The 15,669-nt window shown below is 50.9% G+C and overlaps 1 protein-coding gene across 1 annotated transcript in view; it reads right to left on the bottom strand.

The window, feature by feature from the left end:
- The window catches only part of CPLX2 (complexin 2), an 89,224-nt gene that overhangs the window by 13,810 nt on the left and 59,745 nt on the right, over nt 1–15,669 (bottom strand). The window lies entirely within an intron of this gene.

Here is a 15,669-nt window from a genome sequence, read left to right as displayed (position 1 = left end):
ACCTCTGCTCAACCCCCAGGCACACCCTTGTTTCTCTATTTGCTTGTCTCTTGCCTGTGAGCTCCTACAGGATGACGGGACCACCGTCAGATCATCTTTGCAGCCCCTCAGCATCCTGTCCTGTTATGTGAGCACTCAGGAAACTGATGGATCATATGGGCAAGGCCTCCATAGGCAGTAAGGAACATTCCACATGGACCCAGAGGGAGAAAACTGCTGCAAAATTGCTGTGGACCTTGGGCAAGTCACTTGCTAGGACCTTCTAGATCTGATATTCCGTGAAGAATAAGAATGAGGAATTCTTTGGCAAAGTTTATTCTGGAAGGCCATATTTTCTCTGCTTTGCCCAGGGAAGAAAAGGGGCTACCAAGAGGCAGGACCACATATGCCTCCCCCCACCCCAGCCTTTCTTTCCTCTTCTCCTCACACTCATCTTTTCACTTTATTACTCTCCCCTTATGAGCCTCTCTATTCTGCTTGCATCTTTTGGCTCTAAAATGCTTCCTTTAATCCAGCCCAATGTGTAGGAAAATGGCTTCAGAGAGGAGGGGCCATGCACCAGGCCTTTGAAAGATTTGCAGGAGTTTATGCATCAATCAGGGTTATGTCAGAGTGGAGATGACTCCTGCTTCTGTAAGGGATGGCGTCCTTCCAGGAAGGGAGCATAAGAGCAGCAGAAGGACAGATCTGGGAAAGGCAGGAGGCATGATTTTATTCCAATAAATGGGGACTATTTCTTTATTCATGTTGACAGCAGAGACTTCAAAATGCAGGACCCCACCCCCAATCCGGCCACACGCACACACACACACACACACACACACACACAGACGTGAGAAATCATTGGAAGACGTACCTTCCTCACCTATGGAATCACCTTCTAAAGCTTATCTCTGCTTTCCCCTTACAGGCTGTGAGACTGGGTGTAGGGGAGTCCCTTCCTTTATGGCTGAGTTTTCCATTCCATGCTGTGTTGGCCCATCAGCAGGCTCATTTAAAATTTTTCTTCCTTTTTCAGAGGCAGACACTAATGGAGGGGGCAGAGGGGAGGTTGTTTGATTAGAGTGACTTAGACTTGCCACTAATGCCTGGAGGGGAGTTCTGGGCAGAGAGATCTGACATCCTGTCATTTCAAGAGTCATAGTCCTCCCCTTTCCGCTCCCCTCTTTTTCCCTGTTCTCCTAGAACAGAAGCTCAGCGAGTGGATCTGGCTGGCAGCACTCTAGTTGCAATTTGGCTTTTTCCGCAGTGGGCATCGCCTTTGACATGGATGTTGACTAAGCTGGGCTAAAAATCCAACTTAGCCTTCAAAAAAATGCTAAGCTCAATTTTGGTCACAACGCTCTAAGATAGATTTTAGTAGGCTCAAGTATGGTCAGAAAAGGAGCAGGGTAGTTAAGTGGTGAGTGTCTGGAAATCAGGTTAAATGAGGGATGGTTGAGGGATTTGAGGATGCATTTTACCTGGAGGAGAGGGTTCTTAAGCGGGATTAGCCCTTCAAGGACTGGCAAGTTTTGCTCAATTTGTAATTCCAGCACTTAGTACGCCCCTGGCAAAGCAGGAGCTAAAGAATGGTTGTTGAATGAATAAGTAACCATTGCAAGGGGAAAAAGGAGCTATCGTTTTTACCAGTGCTGATGACAGAATAGGGGCAATGGGAGGAAGGTAAAGGAAGGCCAACAGAAGCTCTAGGAGGAAGAACCTTCTACCAGCTGGAGCTGGACAACTATAGTATGGACTGCCCATGCGAGGTGCTGAGTTCCCTATCCCAGGAAGATAGCAGGTGGGTGGTAAGTGACAGCTAAACCCTCTTTGAGCCCCGGTTTCTATGAGCCTATTAAAACTTCATGAGCTGACATGAGTCATGTCTAGCTGCAGAAAATCTTACTGGCGAAACAAAGGGCAGCTCAATCAAGTTTTGGTGGCTTTATCCTTTGAACGATTAAACCATGCTATTAGCCACTGATGCTTCCTGTCAAAAAAAGGTGATAAAAAATGAACGCTTGCTCCTGTTCATTGTTACCACTGTACCAGTGGTCAACGTTTGGTGTTACCACCGAACCAGGAGACATGGTTCCCAAATACTCTTTTATAATTGCCAAAATGTTGCTAAATATTGTGAAGATTTCCTACTGATTATATTATTGCTAATCATATGACCATTGGGCCCCAACTATTTCTTAGGTGCTCACTTCGGTGCTTTGCATAAAGTACGTTCTCTCCTCTAGTTCACACAGACCCCTATTTTCAAGATACAGAAGGCAAGGTCCAGGGAGAAATAGTGAGTTTGGGGCAGATCCAAGACTCCAGCCCGTGACGGCATGACACTGGGCTCCAGGGGCCTTCCACCAAGCTGGGCTGCTTCTCTTCTGACACATCCCACAGCCTATGGAAATGTAACTTTTGCTCTGCCGATATATTTTTTTACATTGACATTTATCACCTTCCCTGTTCTCCAGTTTCTCGCTTGAAAAAAGAAAAACCTGCTATGAGTTCACACTCAGATTGGGGTCCTCATGTCATGTGGGTTGTCAGCATGTCCTTCATCTCTGGCATCTCTAATCCAGCCTGCTGAAGTCCCCACCCCCACCCTGAGCCTTGGCCCTTGCAGAGCCTGCTCTGTAGACAGCTTCCAAGAGTCACCTGGTAAAATTTGAATATGGCTCTGCTTAAGGTGTCTTACCCTGGCTAGTGTTGAACTTCTACTTTTATTTATGAGCCCTGTGGGCTGGGGCAGAGGCCAGGTTTGAACAGATTTTTAAAATGATCGTGTACATGTCTCGAGTGCTCACTGAGAAGCCAATGAAGGGAGCGAATGTCAGCACTTTGTGTGAGGAGTGAGGGATGGTGTGTGAGGAGTGACAGCTGTCAGAAAGTAACGTGATCAGTGAGAATGGCCCTTGTCCAAAGGTCAGCCGGCCTCTTCCCTGCAGCTGCCTCTGTCCAAACTGCACCCTGGCTGCCATGTGGGAGATGGGGGTGGGGGGGAGGGTCTTGCTGAGCTGGCCCTGACCTCAGCCAGGAGTTGAGCTGGCCAGTGCAGGGAGACATTCGAATGCTCCAGATGCTGACTCTACATCCTGCCATTCTAACTAGAGCCTGGAGGGGCAGAGTTGGTCTTGCTTTGAGGGGGTGGCTGCATGCCAGAGGCAGGACCAGAGCTATGGGGGTGGTGCACAGGGAAGGGCTCTAGGCCACCTTACTCCTCTGGTGAGTGCCTCCCCTCTTGTCCCTGATAAGGCTAGGGTGCCATCACTGTTGGGCTGTGAGGTCAGGGTCCCAGTCTCTTTCCTTCAACATGGAGTGAACCAGGACGAAGGCAAACCCGCGGATGTGCAAAGCTGCATGTGTGTGTGTGTGCCCACTTCTGGACACCATGCAGGTGGGAGTGGGCAGCATCCCTGTGGGGGCATACAGGGGCTAGCAGGGCAGGTGTGGGTCTGTCTCCGTGTGAGGTGGTGTACCCCTTCTGATCTGAAGTGACTCTGGTGTGAGTGTGTGACTTTGTGTAGAGCTATAAGTGGGTTGTTGTTACAGTAGAATATGATAATGACATGGGGTAATGGTTTGGATGTAAGGCACAGGTATTATATATAGCTAGACTCTTGAGTTATGACCAGCCTAGACAGTATATTAAAAAGCAGAGACATTACTTTGCCAACAAAGTTCCATCTAGTCAAAGCTGTGATCTTTCCAGTAGTCACGTATGGATATGAGAGTTGGACTATAAAGAAAGATGAGCACTGAAGAATTGATGCTTTTGAACTGTGGTGTTGGAGAAGACTCTTGAGAGCCCCTTGGACTGCAAGGAGATCCAACCAGTCTATCCTAAAGGAAATCAGTCCTGAATATTCATTAGAAGGACTGATGCTGAAGGTGAAACTCCTATACTTTGGCCACCTGATGCAAAGAACTGACTCATTTGAAAAGACCTTGATGTTGGGAAAGATTGAAGGCAGGAGGAGAAGGGGACAACAGAGGATGAGGTGGTTGGATGGCATCACTGACTCAATGGACATGAATTTGAGTAAGCTCCAGGAGTTGGTGATGGACAGGGAGGTTTGGCGTGCTGCAGTCCATGGGGTTGCACAGAGTTGGACACAACTGAGTGACTGAACTGAGACTCTTGAGAGTCCCTTGGGCTGCAAGGAGATCCAACCAGTCTATCCTAAAGGAAACCAGTCCTGAATATTCATTGGGAGGACTGATGCTGAAGCTGAAGCTTCAATACTTTGGCCATCTGAGGCGAAGAGCTGACTCACTAGAAAAGACCCTGATGCTGGAAAAGACTGAAGGTGGGAGGAGAAGGGGACAACAGAGGATGAGGTGGTTGGATGGCATCACTGACTCCATGGACATGAGTTTGAGCAGGCTCCAGGAGTTGGTGATGGACAGGAAGCCTGGCGAGCTGCAGTCCGTGGGGTCGCAGAGTCAGACACGACTGAGCAACTGCACTGAATGCAGGGTGTGCTGTGCACAGCCACAGAGGGTGCCCTTCATGTAGCCCGTGCCAGGTGCAAAAGTTCTGGGGCATGTCACCATTTCTGTGTGCTGATGGATGTCCTACGTGTTCCTGTCCATGAGAGATGACACCTCGTGTGTTAGCGTCAGTGTGGAGTGGTGCCATCACTGATGGTAAGGGTGCAGGTGTAAGTGTGTCACAGCGAGTTGGCACACAAGTCACTGTCCCTGTGTGGGACAGAGGGGCTTGCACATGCAGCCAGGAGTGTGTCATCACCGCCGTGCAGGCAGACAGCCTAAACGTGTCACCAAGGATGAGCGATGCTTTCTTTTCCATCCCCCACTCCCACTCAGAGAAACCCTTGGTAACCCAGCCTGCCCCATCTGGGAAGACGGAAACTTTTGGCTCCCTTCTCCATCCTCCGCTTTTGTTTCCTCAGCTGAATCTTGACCCTTTGGTGGCAAGTGGAATGTGTGTGGGAACATTCTGAGGAAACCCTCTCTATTCCAGACTCTACTCCCCAACTCAGAGCTCCTCCCCAGCCCAGCATCTGCCTACCAGCTCCTCAGAGGTCCTCCCTACCCATCCTCCCATCCCCACCCTCCCAGATCCAGGCACTCATTAGCATGTCAAGGCAGTCCTCTTTCAGCCCACACATCGTACCCTGGGATATCCCCACACAGTTGGCTCCCTCTCGTCCTGGGTTTTCCTGAAACCTTACATTTCCATGTCTGCCAAACCAGTCTGCACATCCCCCACCGTCCAGCACAGGCGCAGGGAGGATGTTTGGGGGTGAATCCTTCCTCCCTTGCCACAGGTTCTTTTTTGAGCTCTCTGCTTGACTACTACCTCCACTCCTCCAGCCTCAGCCCTTCCAGCTCTCTGGGACATGGTTGGATCTCTCTGTCCATCAGGAATCCCCCCAATGGTCCTGCATGCATGTGTCATCCCAGAGCCAGCCAACGCACCCCGCCAAGCTTCTTCATTTGAGTCCTAGAGCTGGACTCCCCAGGCACACCGGAAGAGCATTGACCTTTGGGCTGTGCCCTCAGGAAGTCCCCCTTCCAGAACGTCCCTCAACCCCGTGACCTTGGATCCCTTTTCCCCTTCCCCAAGTGAAAAAACTTTACTCAGAAAGATAATCTTTAGACCTTAGAATCTTGTCCTTAGGCATACGGAAACAGAATAAAAGTTCCAGAATTCTAGAATCATAAGCAAAAGGCCATTTCAGAATCACATTTAAAATCACAGAATCTAGAATGACAGGCTGTCTTAACACTATGTCCAAGAGTGGTCACCTCCTACTCAGATCCCATGCGATGGGGGGAAGTGTTAAAAAGATTGCAGACTTTTGGGGCTCATCCCATGTGGATGGACAGCAGTCTTAGAGATGGGAGCCCAGGAATTTGCATTGGTTACCAAGACCCCAATACACCCACTAGTTTTCAATACACCCACTAGTTCCCTGGTGGCTCAGACAGTAAAGAATCCACCTGCAATGTGGGAGACCTGGGTTTGAGACCTGGGTTGGAAAGATCCCCTGGAGGAGGGCATGGCAACCCCCTCCAGTACTCTTGTCTGGAGAATCCCCATGGACAGAGGAGCCTCATGGGCTACAGCCCATGGGATCATAAAGAGTCAGACACGACTGAACGACTGAGTACGCACACTAGTTGAAACATCCTTGTCTTGGGTCAGGAAAATCTGACTACCATATGATCCCGGGTCTTATAGAAAAAAAAAGACTGAATCAAGGAATCATAGAATATTTTACAAGCTAAGATTCAACTAATCACACACTCTCACTCACAACTTTAACAATGTCTTGAATTGCAGCTTTGAAAGTGATCCTACAGTGTGATTTTGTTCACGTTCTAGGAGGAATTTTTCCTTTTCAGCCTCGCCGCTCCTTTTGGGATGGAAGGCTTCTCCCCCTATCCCTTGCAGGGCTGCCTCCATGCTGTTGCCTACATTTGTGAAGTTAAACGCTCTTTCCATCTGGGTGCAAAGGCGGCCGACAGAACCCCTGTGTTTATGGAGCAAGTGAGCTGGAAATGACTTCTACTTTCCATTTAGGACCAGCGCACCCTGGCCCACAAAACAGATTTTGCTGCTTGATAAAATGAATCTGAGGGGCCATTATTGCTGTTTTGCTAAAGCAGTCATAGCTGAGGAACATGGACAATAACGGTTAGTAACCTCATGGAGCTTCTTCTGGTCAAGGAAATGAAAGACAGACAATGCCGAGGGGCAGCAGAATGCTGTTTTGGAGACTGACGGGAATGCATGTGGGGTGGGTGTGTGTGTGTGTGTGTGGGGAGGGCGGAGTGAAGGGAGGCAATTAAACATGCATGAAAAAGCATATGCATTTCAGCAGCACTGAAAAGTACGTTTCTGGCCATCTCACCCATGTATTCAACTCACAGATGAGAAACCGAAACCCCCAAAGTGGGAGGGACTTTCTAAGGCCACATGGCAAGTCACTGAAACCCCTAACTCCTGGATAAGTATTCTTTCCCAGTTGCAACTCAGCATCACATTCTTAAAACACCTCCAGCAAGCCAAGCACTGTTCTAGGGATGTTACAGACATCAACCCTTTCAGTTCATGACAACGCTATGTGGTAGGTCTTTTTCACTCAATTATTCATTTATCAAACGTGTGGAAGGCCTCTGACACCAGGCAGTTTCCTAGGCAGGCAAAGATAAGAACTTTCAGAGTTTCTCTTCTCTTGATTCTGCAACGAGAGATGCAAATATTCCCCAGAGAGATAATGCAGGACCAATTCACACGTTCAAGATCTTTTCAGATCAGAGGCTCTGATTTGAAGCACTCAGGAGTGAGCGGGGAGAGGTGCCCACCAACAGTCAACATACTAAGTGCTATCCTAGTGAAGAGCCAGCTCTGAGGAGGAGACTCAAAAACACAGCTTGCAAGCCAGATGGGACTGGAAGCCCAGAGCAGGGAAGGACAGGGAGGCTGGCTCCGGGGCTGTGGGAGTCATCTCAGAGACACCGTGGAGGGGACAGCAAGGGCTCTGCTCACACAGAGATGGTGAAATCTCAGCAGCTCTCTGCCCTTTCTGGGGACAGTGGCTTTTCTCTGAGACTCAGTTTCCTCTCAGCGAAATGGGTTAACAATCCTGAGCTCCCAGGGCAATTGTTAGACTCAGACAAGACAGTGCCTAGGGAATCACGGCACAGTCTCAGCAACCTCCTTCCCTCCAACAGCCGAGGAAGGTGGGGATTTCTTCTGGTGTTTGGGGCAGGGTGATCATTAGACAAAACCTCCTTTTATGAACTTCTTGGTCAGAGGACTCTGCATCACGAGTCCTCCGAGTTTGGTCAAGTTGGGGTGAGAAAGGAGAATTGGAAGCTTAGAGGAAGCTGGGTTTGGGGAGGGGGATGTTTCCTCTACGTCTTTACCCCTCCTTGGGCTTCCTCTCCAGCACGCATGGGGTTGGAGCATCATGTCTTCACGTGGGAACTGCCTGGTGGAAGTCCAGAGGGGGCTTAAATTCGGGCCTGAGAACATGAAGAATTTTCCACCCACAAATCTAAAAATGGCTGCTCTGTGCCACTCAACCTCCAGTTGTTTCTATCTGGCAGGAAAACAAAAAACAAAAAACACCTTTTATTTGGCAAACAAGCAAGGGGTTGGAAAGGTCTTGGGAACATGAAACCAGGGGAAAGCTGAAGGGTTTGAAGAGGAAGGAATTTTCACATCCTGAACCTCACACTGTGCTAGGTGATTCATATCTTTATCCGCGTTAATCCCCACACCGACGCCTCCCATACCGCAAATGTCACCGTGTCCACTTTATATTCAGGTGGCGATGTTCACGCTCAGAGAGGTTAAGGGCCTTGCGTGGGGTAGCACAGCGGAGAGTTGGCAGCATCAGCGGCATTGGAACTTGGTAAGTCTGTACAGGTGGCCACATTTTCAGAGGGGGACCAGGTGGGTTTCTGGCAACCAAGCTGGGATCTGCAGCTTTGGGGCAACTGGTCCCAGAGTATAGGTGACCCTGCTAGGGCCCCTATATGGGGATCATGCCACAGGCTTGTCCTTAACGGGGCTGGGTGTTCCAAATCTGAGGTGATTATAGGTGATGGGGGCTGTAAGTCAGGGCCCTGAGGATTTCAATGAAAAAAATCCCCCCTCTGCCACACGTGGCTCACTCCTTGGCTCCACTTCTGCTCAGGCTGGCTCAACCTGGCTCTTCACACTGGCGTCTCACCTTTGCTTCTGCCTCTGGTCTTCCTGCACGTTGACTTTCTAACTGGCTTCCAGATCTGTAGGAGAACCATAGCTTTCTAAAACACGGCCTGATTGCATCAGTCTCCTCCTCAAAACACATGGTGGTCACAGCTTATTTTGCCACCTCGCACCCACTCCTCCCGCGCGTGCCATCAGCTCTGGAGGAGCCAGCCTATGTATCTCATCTGGAGCCACGGACGGATCACGTGACCTGGGCTAAGCCAATCAGCATCTCGTTCTCCTTGGCTCCCCAGATCAGTTCAGGGACAGTCCCAGGACCCAAGTCAGACCAGCTGGGGCTACAGAGACGCTCGATTCTGGAATTACTGCTTGAACTAAGGGACATGGACTCCCTTTCACTTTACTGAGCTCTATGAATCGGTTTCCCAAGAGCTACTGTGAGGAGCTTCAGAATGGGGACCAGCTCAGAGCCAGAAGAGTCAAGAGAAGGAGAACGGAAAAACCCTGGCCTAGTGACCTTCTCTCCCCCTTGGCGCAAGCTGTACCTAGAGCTCTCCTCGATCTTATCATCTCTATGAGCCGATAACCACCCCTTCCCTTTTTGTTCTCCTTAAAGCTGCTTTAGTTTTTTCTCTTCTTGCAAAGAAAAGGATCTTAACTGACACAAAAAGTCCTTTAATGTCTTCTGATTGCCTTCAGGAGGAAGTGCCAACCTTTTCGACTGGTCCTTCAGGCTCTCCCAGACCAGAAACGGTCTCTCCAGCTCCACGAATGCCATCTGTGCTGCCTGACCCCGGTGCCTCTGCACCTCTGCCCACGCTGGCTGCTCCCAGCGGAGGCCTGCCTGCCCTATTCCGCTTTGACTGACATGGCTCCGCTGAAGTAGAAAGGAACCCTTCTGGAAAGTGAGGCTGAGTCTGGGGTGTCCTATGTGTTCCCACACCGACCTCTGCTTTGTAGCACCCTTGAGATTTTACATTGGATGTTGACCTCCTTGTCTTTCTCCCTAGATTTTGAGCCCTTTGAGGAGGGGGGACTCACTGAGCATGAGGGCTTCATTCAGTGAGCAAATATGTACTAAGCGTCTACAACAGGCCAGGGACTCCTGTGGGTCCTAGAGATAGCACGGAGAGAAAAAAACAACTCACAAACTTCTGTCTTGTCTGATGGGGGAAGCAAACGCTGCTCCAGTAAACAAACACAGCGCTGGGTTCATTTCAGAAGGCGCTCAGGCTGTGAGGTAATAAGGGGAGGCCTGCCCCTGTCTCTGGGCTCAGGGGCTAGAGGAGAGCCAGGCTCAAAGCAGGCCCTCAGGGAGCAGTTTTCTTCATGAATGAATGTGGAACATTCCCAGACACCGGGGTGCCCCTCAGCCTTCCTTTATGAAGACTGCTCAGAACTCTACCAGGACGTCTTTGTTAGTGATTTATTCCCCACTTCCAGCCTATGCCCCCTCTCGTGGGGATGGAGGGGTCCCAGTGACATAAACGGGCATTTTTTGTTTGTGTGACACTCACCTGTCCCCATAGGGGTTAAACAAAGCCACCTTCTCTGTGACTTCCTGATGTGGCTCGGTCCCATGTCAGAAAGCAGGGTGCACCTCTGCCTGACTTGGGTCGAGTCTGGGCCTGGCCTTTTTCTTTCCGGTCCTCACTCTGTCTTCTCCCTCCGCAGACCTGTTGCCAGCCCTGCGATCCCCTCTGTGACTCTCCTTTGGACTTTATCTGGCTCCATAAAGCCGATGAAACCTCTTCCTGCTTGTGCCACTCCCGGGCTCTGAAACCTTCGGTGACTCACTACCGCCTACAGCAAGTCCAGACCCACGGGGGCCTCCCTTGACCTGCCTCCGGCCTCCTCCGCCAGCCGCTCCCTGCTGCAGTCCCCTCCACACTCAGACATTCACTTCGTTCCTCTATTAGTTTGCATATCCTCGGTTGTCTTCTCCTGCTGGAGTGTAAGCTGCTTGAGGGCAAGGAATGCGTCTTGCTCATTCTCGAATCCCCAGCATCAAACAGTGAACTTCCTCACTGTGAACGCTCAACGACTCTCTCCAGAGGCAGCATCTGTGCATTGCATCACCTTGCCACTTGGGGTTGAAATGGCTTGTGGGCCTCAAGACCTTCATCTTAGGTGCGGGAACTTGGAGACCTAGGCTCCTTGCTGGGCCACAGACCACAAGAATAGTGCTAGCATCCTCATTTAAATCTTGTACTGCTCCCCACTGTCCCCTTCTTCTTCTTTTTTTTTTTTTTGCATTTCTTAGTCCATACACATAACGCGCAGAGTCCCTTCCATGCTTTGGCCCCATCACCATGGTGTTTTGTCATTGGGAAGTTTTTGGTGTCATTTGCTGTGGTGACGCACATTTTGGCCTGTTTGGAATCTCTTTGACATTTTTTCTTCCCTGCTTTTAGACTTTGTGATCCGGGTGGGCACTAGACTCACAGCCAGCCACTGAGCACTATTAGCTCTGGCCACTGTGATTGGCTCGGGGTTGGCGAGTGACACAAGTTAAGCCAATGAGAGTCAGCTCTGGGACTTTAGTAGGAACCAATGAGAAAGAAGCTTTCTATTTCGAAGGGATTTGCAAGGTTGGCAGAATGTGGGCCTGAGCAGCTGGACCTTTTTGTCACCACCCAGAGAGAGCCTGCCTGAGGGTGATGCCAGCACAGAGGAGAGAAGAGCCAAGAGTAGGGAAGGAGACCAATTCCTGATGGCAGCGTTTGAGTGTCCAGATCTCAGTGTGCCTTTAAGCGTCATCTGCTCGTGTACTTTTCCATTATGTGATCAGTAAATGCCATCTTGCTGCTTAAGTTGTTTTGAATGAGGCTCCTACCGTTGCCACCTGTGAGAGGCTTGCTGGAATCTGTGATGTTGGAGCTGTATGTCCCCTCCTTCCGAAAACTTCTAATCAAGCAGGCTCTGACCCTGGAAGGACCTTCTGTTTAATGTTCTCACATCCCGGGAAAGAAAGAGCTGCCCATCCTGGTCCCCGTTTTCCGTCTCTGTCATCAGCGCAGTGGTCCCCGCGGTCATGTTGATTTCAGCGAGAGAAGGAGCTCACATTGCCAAAGCCCAAACTTTATATCCACAGATTCCAGTTCACATATCCACATCCCCTCAAAAATGCACATATTTTTGGCCAAGAGCTCTGCGATTTCACCCTTGAGTGGCATCAGCTTTCTTGGGCGGGTGCCATCTCTTTCTGGCGATTTGTCTGCATCTCGTTTGTCAATTGGAGTTGGAACATTTGCCCGTCAGAACAGCGCCTTTGGTGTCCCCACTTCCAAAAAGCAATTTGGGAGCAAGAATTTCCCTGAGGTCCTTCGCAGTCAAGGCTGACGCTGAGGCTCCCTCAGATAGTCCAGACTTCTCCTTTTCATCTCTGAGCTCTCTCCCAGAACTGTGATCAGAAAGCATCTTGCTGGTCCTTTATCTGACCTCTTTCCATCTGATGGACGTGAAAGACCTATGATTCTTGTCCCCACAGACCTTCTCAAGGTGACTTTTGGGGTGTCATTGGACTACATCATTTCAAGGTCTCGCTGTCCTGGGTAAGCTTCTTGAGCCTAAGTCATTAGTTTGTAAAGGTTTTTCAAAAGTTGCCTTTCTCCTTGCAGTGGCTCTGAGGCACCTCTCTTTAGCTTATTGTTTTATCTTGTTTTGTTTCTGACTTCAGTAGTCAGACCATGCTGAGCTGTGGCTGGGAGAAGGAGGTTCTATGCAAGGTTGATGAGGCTCAAGGAAAGTTCTACCGTCTTGATGATGCTGCCAACTCGGTATGTGGCTTCCAGGGTCACTGTGGCAGGAAGGGAGAGCTGGAACATCACAGAGGTTCCCATAGTCCCAGCTGGGAGGCGATCTTGTGGGCTCGCTTCTGTTTTCTGCTCCAGATCCATGCTCCCCTTCCCTGCCCAGCCCACAAGGCTCATCCATATGGACCAATCACCAGGCTCTCTTTGCCCTTCAGCTTCTGGTTTATTTTTTTTATGGGAGTTACCGGCAGGGACCGGAGGATGTTTAGAGCAAAATGAAAGCGGCCCTTGTCTGAAGGCCACTGCTTCTGTCAAGTGGTGCTTTCCGCATACGTACCCTCTCTAGGTTTGGCAACTACTCCCTCCTTGCCCTTCGGGCTTAGAGGTGGTGATGGCTCCCCACCAATGCTGGCCTGGGGGAACGGCACTGTCCCCGTGGGACAGGCCTATCCTGCTTATGTTTCCTCATCGGCAAAAGGGGCGTTGCCACTTTCTTTAAGATGCACTGGAGAGCTGAGACCGTGCATGCATAGGCGCTGGCTGGCACCTGGAGGCTCGCAGGGAATGGCCGTCGCACCCCTGCCTTGGAGAGAGTGGCATCCAGGTCACACGGCTCCCCAGGCACCTGCTCAGGGCTGGGCGTGTCTCGGTGATGGAAGAGGGTGGACAAGAGAGAAGAGGGACCTGCCTCACGGAGTGTTTCTGGCAGGCGTGGTCAGGCAATTAGCAAGGAAATGGAAAGACAGATGTTTCAGAGCGTGGTGAGCGCGCTGACGAAACAGAACGGGGAGATTTGAGAAAGAAAGATGGGGTGGGGGTGTCTGGGAAAGGCTTCTGGGGATGACACTGGAGCTTGGCCTGAATGTGGGATGATGTGGGGCAGCAGATTTGGGCTGAAGGACCCCCCTCTCCCTGAGCTGAGTGTGAGAGTGGCCTATTCCTGGAACAGAAAGGAGTTCGGGTGGGAGGAAGTGTAGGGAGCCGGGCGTAGAGAGCTGGGAGTCCTCTGGGTCCTTGTCAGCCACACTGAGCGGCCAGGGTGTTACTCAGCTGGGATGGGATCATTTGCTAGGAGGTCAAGGGTCAGGTCAAACTCATGGAGAGTCTCTGAATTTTGCTATCCCCAGCCCCAAGTCCTCTGATCTCATCAGCTGGGGTAATTTCTTTCTCAAATTGCCATTTGGGGAGAACTGAGAGCCTCCGTTGCAGATCTAAGCAGATTCCTCCCTTGCTTCAGGGGAACCTGGGGCCTGCAGTCCCTGGGGTCAGGCCACAGTCCCCTTGGGTCCCCCCTGAGGGAGAGCGCAGCCGCCCGAAGCCCCCTCTGTGCTCCAGGCACAGTGTGGTCCCTGAATGCATGCTCTCTCCTTTCCTGGCTCCACCTCCCAGAGAAACTAGTGTGATCCCCTCGGCTCTCTAGATGTGGAAACTGAGGACCCAGCACCTCCCGTTCCCTCCTCACCTCAGGACGGCTCCCTCTCTCCTGCAGCAACCCACACGGCATCCTGTAAATAACTGCATGTTCCCAACACCTCTCCTCCTTCTCCTTGGAAACCTGCTCTCTCTTTGGATTAGGGCTGCCTAGTTGTTAGATTCCCCTCTGTGGTTCAGAGCTGAGCATGGCGGGAGTGGGAGCTGAAACGCTGTATCTAAAGGCCTGGGCTGGGCCCCAGCTCTTTCCTTCATTAGCTGGGTGACCTTGGGCAGGTCACTTCACGTCTCTGAGCCTCAGTTTCCTCACCTGAAGCTTGGGTAGTGGATGGTAGCTAACGTTCATGATGGAGATCAAATAAGAATCTGTAAACAAGGGCCCAGCTGAGTGTGGGACAGGCTCAGGGTGATTCATGACTGTGATTTACCTCTTTTCTTGCTTCTCGCATCCGTTCTGCCTCCTAGATGTTTGGGTCGGGGAGGGGTAGATCAGGGTGCAGGTGACAGACAGGGAACACAGCTGAGCTCCTTGGGAATGTCCTGTGAAGAAGCTGGTTCTCCGAGCAGACCTGCACAGAGCCTGTAACAGGGAGGGGAGTCTGGTCCCTGGGAAGAGGTAGCCAGAGGGGTCCAGGATTCTGATGCCCCCTCCTGGGAGTTCACTTTAACTCAGGGCTGGCTGCAGACTCCCCCAGATTACAGCATCTACTCACTTAGATTTCCTGTTGCCCCAGAGTTTCATATTTCCATCTAATTTCACCAAGTGGAAGGTCAAATATGGCCTTTCATTGGCTTTTGGTGGATGTTCTGGAAGCGGGGGGGAAGGGGCTTTGTCTGTGGGGAGGGATGAATCAACACGACCGCTGAGGTTCAGAACCTGTGGAATGATGGCAGTGACAGCAGCCAGCTTGGCTGAGCTCCCGTGTGCTTTATACCTGCCACCCTGTTTATGCTGTGCAACCACCTTGGGAGGTGTTACCGCTGTCCCATTTCACAGATGGGGAAACAGGCGGAGACAGGACAGGAAAGTTGTCAAGGTCCCACAGCCAGAAGCTGCCGTTAAGGACTTGCATCCAGCCTGTCTGGCCCTGGAGTAGGCACTCACCTCTCTGGGACCAGGGAATCTACCTGGGGGCGGGACTCACTCCATGACCAGGCTCAGGCTGCGGCGACTCTGAGAGATTTCTGAGCACGGTCAGTGTGTCCCCGACTGCCATAGCACAGGCCCCTGCGTCTCTGTGTTTGCTGGGGCAGACACGGCTGTCTTATCTCACCCTGTAGCTTCTCTTCTGCTCAGCAGCTTAGTACTCCCTAGAGGGACCCACCCTCCCCTTGTTCTCTGGCTGTGTGGTTCGCATGGAGTCCTCTGGTCCTCTTTCCCTCAAGCTCTAGCGACTGGTACATAACCCAGGCCTAGGGATGGATGTGTGACTCAAGATGGCCCAGGGACACTCAGTCCTGAAGCTTGTTTTGGAAACGTTAGAAAAATTCTCTTTTGGTTGGAGTTACTGAGCTGAAAAATTGTGAACCTAGAGCTGCAGGGTCATGGTGTGGAAAGAGCCTGCCTAAGGGGGAAGCCACGCCAGAGAGAAACAGAACTGATAGACAGAGAGGGAGGGAGACCGAGCCCTCATGATACTGCACGACTCCTGGATCAAGCCTTTCCTGAAATCCACTACACTTGCATTTTCCAGATACATGAACCAATGCAATCCTTTTTTGCCCTTGAATCACTTTGTTTGATTTTTCTACTATTTTCTATTTCTAAAATAGGATTGACTGGCTTTGTGCTAGCTACGCCAT

The sequence above is a fragment of the Capra hircus genome, chromosome 10 (genome assembly GCF_001704415.2).
Source record: "Capra hircus breed San Clemente chromosome 10, ASM170441v1, whole genome shotgun sequence".
NCBI classification, from domain to species: Eukaryota; Metazoa; Chordata; class Mammalia; order Artiodactyla; family Bovidae; genus Capra; species Capra hircus.
Note: the sequence above shows the minus strand (reverse complement) of the source record. Positions and strands in the feature narration are given on the sequence as shown.